This window comes from Harpia harpyja, chromosome 5 (assembly GCF_026419915.1).
Source record: "Harpia harpyja isolate bHarHar1 chromosome 5, bHarHar1 primary haplotype, whole genome shotgun sequence".
Classification (NCBI taxonomy): domain Eukaryota; kingdom Metazoa; phylum Chordata; class Aves; order Accipitriformes; family Accipitridae; genus Harpia; species Harpia harpyja.
This window is the reverse complement of record NC_068944.1, coordinates 37,713,223-37,727,582: the sequence shown is the minus strand read 5'-3', so window position 1 is coordinate 37,727,582 and position 14,360 is coordinate 37,713,223.

The window sequence follows — 14,360 nt, the reverse complement described above, 5'->3', positions numbered from 1 at the left end:
AGCAGCCGGGTAGGTTTCGTATCCGTGCTCAAGGCTGACCTCTCCGGGTTTAAGCTGGAACCCATGCTGGTTTCAGCCGGCATTGGTGGGGGGTCCATAGCCATTTGGATATTATTTGTCTGGGAATAAGGCACTACCTTCTCTGTCTGTATCTCTCAAATAACCTTTTGGGAAAGAAGGACTCATCTGCCCTGAGCTGATGCTGCTGTGTTGCTGCTGTGTTGCTGCTGTGTAACAGCTGCCGCATTGTGTGAGCTGCAGTGACCTGAAGGTACCTGACTCCTGGGGTCAGCCAGCAGGTTTTATCAGTGTGTTTCCTCTAGCTCTTTTCCTTCCCAAGATAGCTTAGAAGTTTAGTTAGGGACAGGTTAGGAGCGAGAAGTAGGTAAGGGAATTGGAAGAGGACAGAGCTGAGTTGGCATTGTCTTGCGGCAGAGCTTGGCACATGGAGCTTGGCAGAGCACTACAGTCTCTCAGTCCATCTTCTACCCTACTGGCTTCACAGCAGATTTGGGAAATTTTCCTGGAGGAGGTCAGAAAGTTTCTGCAGCAGAAAGAAATGAAAATATTTAGAAATTTTTCTTCAGTCAGATGTACTTTCTTTCTCTTTCTCTCCCTTTCTTTTCTTAATGGAATCTGTTGTCTAAACATTTCCTTGCTTTTGTCTCCACTTTTATTCTGCTCTTACTTGAAGGCAGGAATTTCACTCAAGAGATTTATAGCAATAGAAAATAGTAGACAAAAGTCTCATTGATGATTTCAGACAACAAAGGAAAATCTGAACAAGAAGGTAATTAAAGTAAAATCCTGAAAGCTCTTCATTCTACAAGGTAAAAAAAGTGTCTCTAAATCCCAGTTTAATTTTTCTTGTCATGTTGACTATCCAGCTCCAATGAATAGACAAAATGTTCTACTGTATCTCCCTTTGTGTACATATTTTTAATTCTTTTTCCTGCACTTACATTACAAGAGGTTGAGAAGCTGGAAGCGGTTTTGTGCACAAAGAAATGGTATTTGCTCTGCAGTCTGATGCCTATTAGGTTTTAAACCTGTTTGAAATAATGAATTGCAATCTATTGTAATTAAATTTAAAACATTAATTAACTGAGTATTATTGACAAAGCAAACCACAAACAGTTTGTACAGTTTATGTTTCCTTTTACAGAAATTTCCCTCCATGAGAACCGTGTCTTCTAACTCTTAAAGACTCCATGCCAATCACAAAAGGCATTTTTCAGTTTCAGATGGGAGAATTGCATTCCTTTATGCAATTACATTATTTGAAGTGTAGAATTATTCTATGAAGAACTTATGCAAGAATTCTACCAGTAAAAAACCTATCTCTTTCATTGCAGATTTTCTCTACACATCAGTTCCAGCAGGAAGATGCATATGAGCAGTATCATTGAATTACCGGAATACACACAATATAAATTACCTGATAATCTGTGTCTGAAAAGCCACACCAGAGACTATCATTTTGAGGACTAAGGAGATTGTTTCTTACAGCATAATTTTCAGCCAGGAGGGAGTAGCTGGATTTATTAAATGTTGCTCAGATTTTACTTCTTAAGAGTTAATTGATTCCGTCCCACATGGCACATTGAAGTGCAGTTGATGAAAATTACTTCGAGGCAGAAGGTCCTTGTCTCTGGGAGACCTTAATGAACGTAAAGGCTTCTTCAGTGTGGAGAAGCACAACATTGCCCAAAATAGTTATGGTAGCAGATGATTACCAAGGCAAAACAACGTCTTTAGTTGCATGCTGTTGTACACCACCTATGCCCTTCTTTACTATCTCCCCGTCACATGGAACCTGCTCACTATAACATATCGCTGAGCTACAGGATGTGCCTGCCAGCATCCAGCACGCAAGCGTACAAACCCAGGTACAATTGCTCTTTCCTCTTGCACTCACACTAAAGGCAGCCAGTTTCCCAGTGCCCCAAAGCAAATACAATAATCCCTTAAAACTCAGTAACTGCTGGGCTTTTGAAAAGAAAAATTTGTGAAGGAAAAGTGTTTTCTTCTAGGGTCCGAGGGGAGAGAGAACAAACAATGGCTCCACTGTACAATGAGGATTTGCCTTGCAGCAGCATCCAAATGCCAGTATTTCACCAGCAATGCAAATATTTTCTGTACCTCATGTCAAGCCAGAGATTAATTGTTAAAGTAGGTACTTGTATTAGGACACGAGAGCACACCCTGCAAAAGTATGTAGACACCGTGGCCTCCATCTTGCTCAGAGAGCAGCATCAGCAGTACTCTACTAAACTATATGCAGAATTATGTCATTTACTCCCTCCTAAGGAGGGTTTTTACAAGCTTTCCTACCTATGTTAGTGCTAGCTCTGCAACATGGATCAGGAATAAAGCTGAAGATCAGCAATCCCTTTAGCCCGTTGCCTCTCAACTTCTCAAGACCCACTGTCAGTAAAAGATAGATAGGTTTCAGGTTTATGTCTTTAGCTCCCTCTTCTCCTAAGTGGAGGAGAGCGTTTGCATGAGTTTTGTGTTGCTATCCTTAACCAAACCCCAGTGTTCAACCTGGTTAATCCTCATAACTTCTCTGTGCACACATAATCCAAATAGCCATCTTTCTCAATATTTTACTGTCTTCTTTTTTGTTTGTGAAACCCCTGTGAGGTTTGCAGGCTGCGTCTAGTTCCCTCAGGGAGGTGGCAAAATCACAGCAAATCAGGTTCTTTGCTCTATAATTTCCCAAAGATCAAAGTTTAGTTATCATTAGAATGTAAATGTCACAATATTATGAAACTGATGCATCAGGACAGAACATATCTTCCTCTTTGAAAGTGTTTCTATGTGATGTGACATTTTGGTAACATTTGAGGGAGGACTTTTTTTTCTCTTTAATGACTTTTCTCAGCATTTTTGGCCAGTATAAATATGCTGCTCCCACCTGCTAAAATAACATTTAAAATAAAGTATTTCACAAAGACTTTTTCTTTTTCAAACTGGGTCCAACATCCACCTTGTTATCTTATTTAATCTGTTTCTCAAGGCAAGAAAAAAGGGGTTGAGTTCATGAATATTAAGAAAGCATGGCTCCTAATCTGTTTATAGTCGCAAATTACCAATATACCACAGGAAGAGTTGGGCTTTGCTTGTGAACTCAGCCCTAGATTACATCAGAAGTCACTGTTTTTTAAAGCTCACTTATAGGTGAATTGCATGCTGTATGCCATATATTGATTCAAAATGTAATGTCAGAGAAGAGCAGCTTGCAATCTGAATATCAGGCAACTTTTACCAAAGCTACAATCCCCAGCAAGCATTCTCAATGTCAGGATTTTCCTCATTTTTCCAAGCCCATCAGGGCAATGTAGTTCTGCTGAGATGTTTCAGGAGACAACAGAAGGCAGTTTTCACTAATTTAAGTACCAGGGTGGTTTGGCGGGAATTCTTTCCCAGAAATGGCCAGAGCAGAAATGGAAATGTTTCAAAGTGGTCTTCACTAGTCTGCTGCCCTCATGTTGGTATAATTCACTGGGTGTTTTGAACCCTCTACTAACCAAAATCCTGTCCGAAGCACAGAGTGAGGCATGCGTGCGAACTTCATTTGTCTTCGTTCAAGATACGGGAGCTAAGGGGGAAAAACCCCAAATCTTTAGGTTTATTGTCTCTCCATTTGAAAGAAAAGAAAGAATATTGCTTTTGTGAGATGCTTGAACCTGACCTGCATAGAACACCTCCAGTGTGAGATGTAGCACATGTTATTAGCTCATATTTGCCTGTTTCTTCTCCAATAAGTCAATTAAACTAACAGGACTGAAGTTTCCAAAGATGTTTTACATAAAGCATTGACTGTAGGAACCACGTACTGATTATATCAGATAACGCTGGTACATTGGACTATTACTTAAACCCAGCAGCCTGGAAACATTCATCCCCACAGCAGCCCAGTTTAATAAATTATTAATGGATCTAGTCAGTTCGGCCTGAGGTAAGCACTGGAAAAAATAGGAAAAAAACCCAAGCAAAAAGTCCCCACATCAGTAAGATTCACCAAAACTTTCCATGCTGACAAATACCTCTTTTCCAAGAAAGCAGGATCATGCTTGGGATCGAAAACTATTCCAAACACCTTTGAAATTCATTAAATTCATGTTGATTATTTTAAACTAGCGCACTTCTCCAACCATAATAAATATGAAGGCAAAGCTTGAGAGGGTTGGTGCAGGAAAATAACCTTAGATGTCAGGAATTTCTGGCTGATGGTCTTTTCCTATAAGCATTAAAGAACACCTGTATTTTAAATTATACCTTTCTGAAAATCAAAATTTGCCAGACTGTTCTTGGCCTGGAGGTTTTGGTGGGGATATCCCTGCAGGATCCTGATTTAGGACAAAATTCCTGTAGAGCAACAGCAATTTTTTGTAACACTACCACTTAGAGACTCCTGCAATATTCTGTAGCTGTGAAGACAAAGCATCTGGAAGCTGATAAAAATTAGCAGAGGATGAGGTACTTATGGGTCATCCTCTTCTTGCACAGTGTCTGGGATTGCATGCATAGTAATCAGAGTATTGCTATAGCTATGTTAGTCCGGGCATATAGGAGAGAACAGGTTTCTAGAGATTGGTAGTAACTTTTCTTAGATCTACATCAATATTTTAGTGTCTTGTCAGACATCATGAGGGGATAGTGTGTCTTAAAGTTTTCTTTTCTCCAGTTGTGCCACCTGATCTAGCACCTACATGCTAGGGAGAAGGTAAGTAATAATAAGTGCTATAACATTATAAAATAACCTAAGAAGCGTTTTCCCTGCACCTCTGTGGACTGTATAACTCCCAACAGACATTTTCTAGACATGCATGAAGATGTGAGTGTGGTTGTCGTGGTTTAACCCCAGCCAGCAACTAAACACCACGCAGCCGCTCACTCACTCCCCCCCACCCAGTGGGATGGGGGAGAAAATCGGGAAAAGAAGCAAAACCCGTGGGTTGAGATAAGAACGGTTTAATAGAACAGAAAAGAAGAAGCTAATAATGATAATGATAACACTAATAAAATGACAACAGCAATAATGAAAGGATTGGAATGTACAAATGATGCGCAGTGCAATTGCTCACCACCCGCCGACCGACACCCCGCCAGTCCCCGAGCAGCGAATCCCTGCCCCCCACTTCCCCGTTCCTATACTAGATGGGACGTCACATGGTATGGAATACCCCGTTGGCCAGTTTGGGTCAGGTGCCCTGGCTGTGTCCTGTGCCAACTTCTTGTGCCCCTCCAGCTTTCTCACTGGCTGGGCATGAGAAGCTGAAAAATCCTTGACATTAGTCTAAACACTACTGAGCAACAACTGAAAACATCAGTGTTATCAACATTCTTTGCATACTGAACTCAAAACATAGCACTGTACCAGCTACTAGGAAGACAGTTAACTCTATCCCAGCTGAAACCAGTACAGTGGTCCACAAAGGGCAGAGTTCAAGGACATTTGAGAGGGAGGACCTAGGGCAGGGGTACAAGTTACACAGCCTGGTATAAAAATCAACAAGATTAGCAACAAAAAGCAATGCACTGGCTGTAAGATCACTGAAAACTTAAAATTGACAGAGAAATCCCAGCTCCACTGAAATCAGTAGCATAACTTCACTGACTTCAGAAGAACCAGTATGTTCCTTGGGATGAGTAGAAGGCAACTCACCGAACTCAGGCTGGTCAAACCGTATTTGAAAGACCCTGCATTACATTGTATTTACTGCCGCTTAGAAACAGGCACCATATTGCAAGCTCCCTATAGCAAGTGCAACAGAGTGTGAATTAGAGGGTTACTGAGGTAAATTTCAAGGCATTGCGTGTTGGTAAATTCTACCCTGTGTTAATATAAAAATTTTTAATCGGAGTGTTAGTGGCCATTAAAGAGAAATTTATTACAGAGTGGTTCTTGTAAGAAAGAAAACAAGTCCAGACTATATTTTTTTTGCACATATTGGCTTGGACATCTTAAGGAATACTTGCAATCTTAACTAGCTAAGGTTTTTTGGGTTGTTTTTTGTTCATTATAGTGCAGCCAGAATTATACCCTGTAACAACTCTGATAAGATTTGGAAAGGAAACAAAGATTCAAATGCAGTTTTTAACTTGGCTTGCTTTTTTTTTCAAAACCATTTTTCAGACTCTGCTCACATTTCTGATTTTTTTCCTATGTAGACAAACACTGTCGACTTACACCATCATATAATTGTTACTGTGCAGCAGGCAACTTAAGTAAAGTCTGGTTCTCAGCTTCTCTTATTATAAACCAAATTCTGTTTTAATATGACTAAATTGGTATGGAAAGGTAGGAATATTGCCTGTTATTGCAATGCTGTAATATGTTGCATATGGAAAACCTGAGTGATAAAGAGCTTAATTAACTGTGATTTATATTGATCTATATGATCATAAAATCACCAGAGTTTGGAACAACCTAATTTGTTTTTAATAAGTGTTGCCTGAAAGACTAGTAATTACAGTCATAAACCAATTACTGAATTAAAGCGTAGTAAATTTAAAAACAAAAGCAGTCACAAGATATTTCATTAGGAATCCCAGTAAGTCAAAACAAAGATTAATTTATGTTTATACAACACTGAAACTGCAGTAGCACCTATGACAGGTGAATTTTCATCTTTTCCCGCTCTAAACTCACATCCTTGACATTTCCAGAAACATTTATGTTTTGGCTGAACAGTTGCAAGCACAGACCCAAAGATGTCTTGTTGATTTAAGTGGACGATGTTAATATTATTTCTGTGCTGTGTGGGGGTGAGAAATCCTGAGCAGACCCAGAAGTTGGTAGGTTGCACAGTTGAAGAACTCTGGAGAGCAAGTTTGTGGGTTAACAGAGCAAGAGTTGCTCTTGGCAAAGTCAACAGATGTTGACCGATACACAAGCTAGACAGGTAAGAGGCAAAAAAAATTGATTTCAGTCTTTCAAGTCAAATAAAGTTCAGCAGGAAAAAGCCAACATGCAGAGGTCAGGCTGTCCGAGAGATGATGGGATCCACAGTAAAAGGGCACTTGTACACATATAACACTAGGTTTTGTCTCCCTTATGCTGCAAATAACTTATTTTTTTTCTTAACATATTTCTAGGGAACCTCAGAGGAAGTTAAAAATGGGATGGCAAAAAGATAGTGAAGACACAACTGCATTAACATTTCCCCTGTGACAACACTTCGTGGTGTACTAGAAGGGACCTAACCTCTCCTAAAAGCTTGTGCTCCAGGCACCATGACATTAGGGCTCCATTTCTGAGGGAAGTGAACAGAAAAGGGAGCTATAAGGAGAAAGTAACTATTCCACTTGGTGAAGGGAGACTGTTGAACACCCTAGCTTTCTTTAAGTGATCTCTGAGGACAACATTGGGGGTTACAGATGCAACAGTTCCCACAAATGTACCGCTAGGGTCCCCCACAAAAATTTGAAAAGGACTTACAAAATAACTCACTGAAAGAGAAAATTGTAAAGGGTTATTAGTAACAGATCATGAATCTTAATAATGGCAATTGCTGAACAACTCTGAAGAACCATTTGGGTTTTTTAACAGATAAAAGAATTAACAAAATCTGAGGATGGAGCAAAATGATTTTGGTTCCTCCAGAGCAAGCAAAGAGCCTGACAAAATGCCGCAGACTCTTAACATGGCAAGGTGTGTGGGCAGAATGATGCCTGGTGAGGTTAACCATCAACCATGCGTATTTGAGGCAGGCCTTGAGTAACATGCAGTTGGGTACTAAGTCAGGCATAAATATTCAGGAAAAAGCGGTTCCTACTAAGGACTGCTCAATGGAATCATATGCTCAACACACAGCCTTGGACAGAGCAAAGAGAAGTTTTGGCTGAACTTGAACACCATGTCTTGACTACAGGTGACCCAGTGTAGCTGCTCACATCACCGCTCTCCAACCTCGATCTGTCACCATGATCTAGGCTAGCCTTAACACTCTGAACAATGTGTTGCTGGTTTTCTGTTGTTTTGTGGGTCGTTTTTTTAACGTGGATCACCGTGACTGAAGTGGGTTAGGGAGAGATGGCACGTGGTGGTGTGCTGACAGATCTGGTGACACTCTGCCTCGTGAATGATGGGAAGGGGCAAGAAGCTGCGGTAAGGCTGCCAGGGTGGCTTGCTTCAGACATGTCCTGTAAAGCTCAACCATTGCTCCAGCATGTGCAAAGACTGCACAAAGAAAAGAAAATATCATTAGCGCTACATCAATGGCATATACATGGATAATGGACCTTCTCATTTTGACTATGCTAGTCAGTTCTGCTAGGACTCCCTGGAGCAGGTAGGATGAAAAACTGTTCATCTGAGGGCTGTTTAGTTTGCCCAAGAAAAAGTTAGGGCAGACACAATCACGGTCTCTGTACCTACACAGTGAGAAAAACTGTGGCAGTAGGCTTTTCAGCCTAGCAAACAAATGTACAGCAGTACCTCAGGGCTGCTGTTTGAGGCTGGACAAATTCAGACTGGAAAGGAGATTACAATTTATCTAAGCAGGGGGTTATTAACCACTGAAATGATTTAGTAAATGCTGTTGTGGGTTCTCCATCACTGCCTTTATTCAAATCAAAATAGGATTTCTCAACTGAAATAAGGTCTGTAATTCGAAGGGGAATTAATTCATGCCTGGTTATAATTGATGTTATGGAGAAAGTCAGACAAAACAATTACAGTGATCTCATCTGGCCTAAAAATCGATGCATCTATTTAAAAGGAAAAAAAAGCCCAACATAACAAAACTCACTCAGGAGGAATTTATTTCTGAAGATTGCATTCCACAATGGCATATCACTTTCCACTAATGCAAATTCATACCTGGGCTGATAGCGCTGCTTTTCTCAAAAATACTCTTTGAGGAGGCAAACTACTCTTTAAAGGAAGTAGTTCTTGTAATTCTTGGGTGAAATCAGAGCCTTGGTGGCAGAAATGACAGGAGTTTCACTTCTACAGGGTCAGACCTTTATCTGCTTTTCCTTCCTTTCACAGCCATAAGCATGTCTCATTCTGCAGGATTTTACAGAAGGATACAGGGGATTTTCTGCTCTGCAAGTTGTGGTATTTCTTTTGGAAATGAAAAAAACCCAGCATACACTGGCTGAGTGGTTGGCTTTGATCTGATGATTTCTCGAAGTCAGGGATCAGATGAACAGAGAATTGTCACTGATATTTTTCAGCTACAGAGGGTTGCAGTTACATCAGTGTGGCATCCTCAGCAATAATGATTTGGTGTTTTTTTATAGCCTATCACTGAGAAGGACTCAAGATCAAAGAGAAAAGGCAGAGTACATGCAAGGAATCACTGCTACCAACCCAGAAATTTAACTACTGATGGAAAGAAATATGATGAGGTTTTAATATAATGAAAGAAAATAGATTAAGTGAAACAGACAATGGATAAAATTTCCGAAGCAAAGGAAATACAACAGTCCTCTTCACAGCAAAATTACACTATGCTTACCGTGCAGAAGTGGTCAGAAAAATATTGGGACCTCAGCAACACAAAGCCTGCTGCATTTTGGTACACTGATATGTTATCTCAGTGCACATACTGAATTGTCAAAGACATTTCACTCAGTATGCAAATATCCCAAAGAAGTGCCCTGTTCCAGTCCTGAACAGGGCTGATTGCCAAGCTGAAATGCAGCATTTCGATGCTCCCATTCACGTTTCAAGGTGGCACTTTGTTTGAGAAGGCAGTCAATCCAATCCCACCCCTCAGTGGCTGCCAACATGCAGTGAGCTGTTCTGCAATCCAAAACCTAATCTGTAAAAAGAAAAATCAGTAGCCTCCCTTTATTTAGAGTTTTCAGTGGTTTACATGTGACAAACACCTACATATTTTAAAATATTTGGTATGAGCATGGACCCATTTTTTGTAGTGTGAGCACTCCTGGAGAGCCAAAGAAAAGGAGAGGGCAAATAGTTACCTTTCCTAATTACTTTCCAGAGTCTCTATTCCTACATTTTACTACAGAGAATACATCTCTAGGTTTTGCAGATTTTTCTTGGAAAGAACTGAAAAAAAGGGGGGGTTGTAACTGCTGTAAGTGCCCGCTTGAGCTTACAGATTAGCCTGCAACAACAACTGGCAGCTGTGCCAACAAAAGCAACACTGTCTCAGGAAAGAGTCCTCTCCAGAAAAGACTGAGATCTCAAAATTCCATTTCCGAAGAATTTGGAAAGCTCCCACAGAGTAGAAAACACCAGCATTTGTGGTGCTGAAGAGCAGGGCCTCAGAGCACAGCATTTTCCACTGAGGCAATCTAACCATGGGACAAGCTGATTTTGATGACCATGAATTCTCCAGGTTCCAAAGATCCGCCCATTTTAAGCACAAGCCACTTCCTTCATGGCAGATGTGAACTGGAACATCAGGGGCTACCAGCTGCTTCACTGTCCATCGCCGACTGTGATATCATCATACTGTAATACACCACCTTCACGCTTTGCAAAGTGTACGCTCTTACAGGCCACATAAGCAACTCATCGTGGTGCAAGGGTTGCCAAGACAGAGTGAAACATATTCCTAAAGATGACAGGACATAACTACACACTGCGTCACCAGGAGAGACAACCATGCAACGGCTGCGGTTGCTTATGTTTTCTGAAGGAGAATCATCTTTGGGAAGCAGGGCAAAGAGAAGTTGGTAAAGCAGCAGCCATCTTAAAGCAGCAACTTGGACAAAAGCCCTACTTATTTTACAGATGGTAACTAACTCCGCTTGTGAGCAGCAACCCCTGAGTGGCGGCTGGGACAGCTGGGGGGTGGGCTGCGGGTGGTGGCAGAGCCCTTCTACCCTGGGTTCCTTAGAAACCACAAATCCCTGGAAGCAGATATTTACTGCTCTTTCATGACTCACCTGTCAATCAAATTCTTTGCTAGAAATAATGCAGAAGTGTTTCAACTGAATTATTTGATTTGGGGTTCCTCTAACTTGAAGGTGGCTTTTTTTTTTTTCCCCTGTTCCACAGAAAATTTTTTCAAGGTCAGTTCTATTGTGCACTTCTGAAAAATAAACAGGGCTCAAAGTAAGTTATTTCTTATGGGAAAATGGTCTGTTGGGAACACATTACACACTCCATTTACTAATCAGAATCTTCTGATAACTTTTACTGTGCATTGCAAATGCAGGCAGCCTGTGTTACATCTGCAGTGCTCAGATAGACTGGAACTGCTCCAAACTGCTTTTCAGAAATTTATTTCTAAAATTTCCCATACATTTACTGTTCCTTCATCCTGGTCACTAACGCATATTTATCCAACAGACTAACTACATGCGTATCAATAGTTTAGTAGAGTTGCATGTACCATAATGTTAACAAATAATAGACTGTCTTTCAAAGTAGATAGAAATCGTTGCCTAAAGAAATAAATGCTTCAACCAGAGGAAACTCAAAGACTAAAAATATCAAGGAAGAAAGATAAATGGCCTCAGCTTACAGTGAAAAAAGGAACGAGAAAAGTCAAATTTTAGTGGTATGCTTCATGAAACAGTTTCATGTGGCTGGTCATAAATAAAGTGGAGACCCAGGCTGTTGTCAGAAAAATTTCAAGGCTGAGCCAAACTGGCAAACAGCTGCAGCTCTGATTTCTGGTTTCACCACTCAACATCAGAATGATGAGGTCCAGGAGAAAGGATCTTCGGCTCCTGAGTAGCTGACATGAAAACACGGGTCTGGGAAAGAAACAGCGGTGGTGAAGCATAGGGGAAATACGGAGGCAAGAAGCATCGCTCTGCAGAAGTGTACCTTCCTGCAGGTGGGAGGGGACACATGAGGACATGGCTCAGCCAAGGAGCTCCTGAATGTGCCATTTCTCCCCACACCTACTAAATTGCTGTAGAAATGCTGCTTATTTGCAGCAGCAATAATGTTTGAGGTGCCATGTAGGGCAGGACTGAAAAAAGTGGCAATTTGTTTTCCAGCAGAAACTCTGAGGGAGCCTGGGATTAGGATTTTGTTCAAAGAGGCCAGTAATTCCTTTCCAAAATGTTTAAAGGATGTGGCTCCCACCTCCACTATTGCACATCAGTGCCTCCCCCAAAGGGGGTGGTTTCCAAAGGGAACCAACTGAGGATAATTTCCTGTACTCCTGGGCCTTTCATATCGCTCTCATCTCTGCTGTGTTTCACTGCTGAGAGTACAAAGACCTCCAGTATTCTTATCTTGGCATCCCCCACTTAGGGGAATGAGAGAAGCATTACAAATGAGTCTGTAGGGACGTATCGGGAGACCGGCAATAAAAACTAAAAAGCCAGCACTGGGGGCCGTTGCCAGTCAGACCTTTTGGGAGCACTGAGCGGTGAATCTGTTCCACATCCCTGCTCTGAAAAGCTTGTTCATTTAAACACAGCGACAAGCTCTGCTCCTGCAGACTGTTCCTGAGGAAGACCTCGTGGTCGGACCATCGTGGCTAATGTTATTTTCAGATCACATTTCTGCTCTCCCTTCTGTTCTCCTGCAGACCATGTGCTAAAGCAGCAGTCTCTCCCCTTGCTGTCCCCACGCACCAGACAGGACATAAGCCGGATTCACTAACATCAAGGTCGCTCTAAAAATTCGTGCTCTCTCCTGCTTCCTTGTTTAATGGTTTTAAAGACAGCAAGTCTATCATTTATTTTTGGAGCCTAGCAACTTACCTGTAGCTTTTGGGAAAGACATGCGTGCAGTAGTCAGCATCAGTCAGGAAAAGGTTCTGTATGTTTTGTTTTAATCAGTTTCTTTCTGAAGAGGTTCATCTTCTTCATAACCCAGCTAACAATCCCATATTACTATCTACACCACCTGCTATCATCTAGCACAGTGAAAAACAGTGCCAGGTGTCAATAGCTGCCAGGTGTTCATATTGAACTACTTCTCTAACTTAAAATAATATTAAAAAACTAAAACAAACCACCACCACTCACAAACACATTAAGCTAATGGATTAGATTTCCTGTGTATTAATATGAGGCTATAAATAATTCTTAAAAATGCTGAATTAAAAATATAATTAATTGCCTAAGCCTGGCTGGTGGCATGGCTTTGTAGATTTAATCCCTCCTTCCAGTGCACCCAGCCTTCCCCATGCCTGGCATGTTGTACTGTATCCCAGAAGGGACCGATGCAGCTGCAGGACTTGATTACTCCTTAAGTCACACAGGCTCTCTCCTTCAGTCAGCCAGTCGGACTGCTGACTTTTGCCTGGTATCTACTGAATCCGAGTGCTCTGCCATGATTTCCACCATGTGAAATGCTGTTTTTTATTCAGCGAAACATGTGGTCTGGAAACCCCTTTCCATACACTTTCAACACATTCCACAATTTCATGGCGTTACACATCTGTTCACTGAGCAGCCCCCTGAAAACCCAGCGTGTCCCTGAGCATCAGCTCTGTGTGGTACTTGCGTGGGAATGAGCCCATTAGAAAAATCTCTAATTCCACACCACAGCTGCCTTTGCGTATTAAACCATACAAGTCCCCGAGCCCCGACAGCGCAGAAGCGTCCTGCCCGTGGTGGGGGATTTGCCAGAACAGGGCCCCAAAGTGCTCCCCTTCCTCCCTCTTCCGTAGCAGAGCTGGAAGTAAGGCAACCATGGGAGAAGCAGACACCTTTCGACGGTGACCTCAAAGGAGCAGGGTCTGCCCTGAACATTTCAGAATTGATCCCTCAAATAAATAACCTCCCATAAAGATTTTTGATATCACAGCTGACTACTTTGCAGTTTATTACTTAAATGTGGTTTGGCGCAGGGTAAATTTGTTTTAAAATAGCACCAGTTGTACATTGCTCCTGAAACTCCTCATTGGTGTGAAAGGGGCACCCCTGAGGCTTGATATGAATATTCATGATGGCTCATTAGTTCCCAGGTTTTCTATAAGCTGGTCATTAGCACTTCAGTAAAGATTCAGAGAACAAATTATAATGTGTGCTACCTATGTGTAAAGAGACACACCCTGTGCTGGGCAGGTAGGTACTGACCTCCTCATATCAGTATTAGCATTTTGTGCTTCACCAAACCTCTTCTTTGCCTCATCTTACAGATCTACATCCTTAGAAAAAATATTAAGATAGTTCAGTACAGAACACTATACAATTCTTCTGGGGGTAAACACAGCAAAAGTAATTGAAAACTTAGTGATAGCCTAGGTGCAATGCATGCTGCTGCATGTGTGGGCAGCATCTTCTAGGAGACTGTCTGGCAGCCCAGATGGTCCTCATCAGGGGCCTGAATGATGCCACTGCAGAGGAATAAAGTACGGGGACAAATTTCTTGGTCCAGTGAGCAGAAGGAGCTGTAGCTGGGGAATTTCAACACACCTAGCTAGACCCAGGGTGCTTTCTCCTTCCACGGCAAAGGA